The sequence below is a fragment of the Mirounga leonina genome, unplaced genomic scaffold (genome assembly GCF_011800145.1).
Source record: "Mirounga leonina isolate KUSES-001 unplaced genomic scaffold, KU_Mleo_1.0 Mir_176, whole genome shotgun sequence".
NCBI classification, from domain to species: Eukaryota; Metazoa; Chordata; class Mammalia; order Carnivora; family Phocidae; genus Mirounga; species Mirounga leonina.
This window is the reverse complement of record NW_023270454.1, coordinates 12,685,467-12,687,080: the sequence shown is the minus strand read 5'-3', so window position 1 is coordinate 12,687,080 and position 1,614 is coordinate 12,685,467. Positions and strand designations below refer to the sequence as shown.

Sequence of the window (1,614 nt, the reverse complement as noted above, 5' to 3'; positions counted from 1 at the left end):
TAGATCATAGTGAAGATAATCTTCATTTTTCCTAATACAGGTTCTAAAAAAATTGCTTTGTTTTATTTATTTTTTTAGAGAGAGAGAGTGCGTGGGGGAGGACAGAGGGAAAGAGAGAAGTAGACTCCCTGCTGAGCAGGGAGCCTGACGAGAGACTCAGTCCCAGGACCCTGAGATCATGACCCGAGCCAAAGGCAGATGCTTAATCCACTGAGCCACCAAGTTGCCCCCTAATTTATATTATTTTAATTGTTAACGAGAATGCACATTTATCTATGTATTTATTTACTACTTTCATTCCTTTGTGTGTAAATTTTCTGCTCATATATTCTGGAGCCAGTCTTGAAAGCAGAGATTCCATGGTCACGGTGTGCTCAGTGACCTAAATAAACTGCTCCACCATTTTAAGTAAGTCAGGACTATCATTCATCATCTCAGTTTCTTTCCTCCTCTCTTTTTAAAAAGATTTATATATTGACCACTTCCGGCCTCCCTCTAGCTGCCCTCTTGCATCCCCGCATGTGTGCACCTAATCTCAGCAGGTCCGCCCGAGACCCCCTGAGCGCCAACCCTAGTCCCCCGCGCGGTCCCATTTCCGCTCCAACAAGATGAAAGAAACTATCACGAACCAGGAGAAACTCGCCGAACTGCAAGCACAAGTGCATACTGGTGGGAAAGGAACTGCTCGCCGAAAGAAGAAGGTGGTTCATAGAACGGCTACAGCAGATGATAAGAAACTTCAGTTCTCCTTAAAGAAGCTAGAGGTAAACAATATCTCTGGTACTGAAGAAGGGAATATGTTCGAAAACCAAGGACCGGTGATCCACTTTAACAACCCCAAAGTTCAGGCGTGGCTGGCAGCGAACACTTTCACCAGTCCAGGCCAGGCCGAGACAAAGCAGCTGACAGAAATGCCACCCAGTATCTTAAACCAGCTCCGTGCAGACAGTCTGACTAGTTGAAGAAGACTGGCTGAAGCTCTGCCCAAACAATCTGTGGATGGAAAAGCACCACTTGCTACCGGAGAGGAGGAGGAGGATGAAGTTCCAGATCTTGTGGAGAATTTTGATGAAGCTTCCAAGAATGAAGTGAACTGAATTGAGTCAACCTCTGAAGAAGATAAAACTTGAAGAAGTTACTGGGAGCTGCTACTTTATATTATGACTGCTTTTTAAAATTTTGTTCATGGATCTGATAAAATCTAGATCTCTAATATTTTTAAGCCCAAGCCCCTTGGACACTGCAGTTCTTTTCAGTTTTTGCTTATACACAATTCATTCTTTGCAGCTAATTAAGCTGAAGAAGCCTGGGAATAAAGTTTGAAACAAGGTTAATAAAGTTCTTTGCCTAGGGAAAAAAAAAAGTTTTATTTATTTATTTGAGATAGTATGAGAGAGAGAGAGCACATGAACGGGGAGGAGGAGCAGAGGGAGAAGCAGACTCTCCACTGGGCAGGGAGCCTGATTCGGGGCTCGATCCCAGGACCCTGGGATCATGACCCTGAGCCAAAGGCACACACTTAACCCACTGAGCCACCCAGGCGCCCCAATGTCATCTCAGTTTCTTATGCTCTGATCCAAAATTGTACTTCATGTACCTGGTGGCAAAGATTTC

General features: G+C 44.4%; 1 pseudogene; it reads left to right on the top strand.

Moving 5' to 3' along the window:
• The first annotated feature begins 323 nt into the window (after positions 1-323).
• On the top strand, positions 324-1,236 carry LOC118022400 (annotated as a pseudogene).
• The last annotated feature ends 378 nt before the right edge of the window (positions 1,237-1,614 follow it).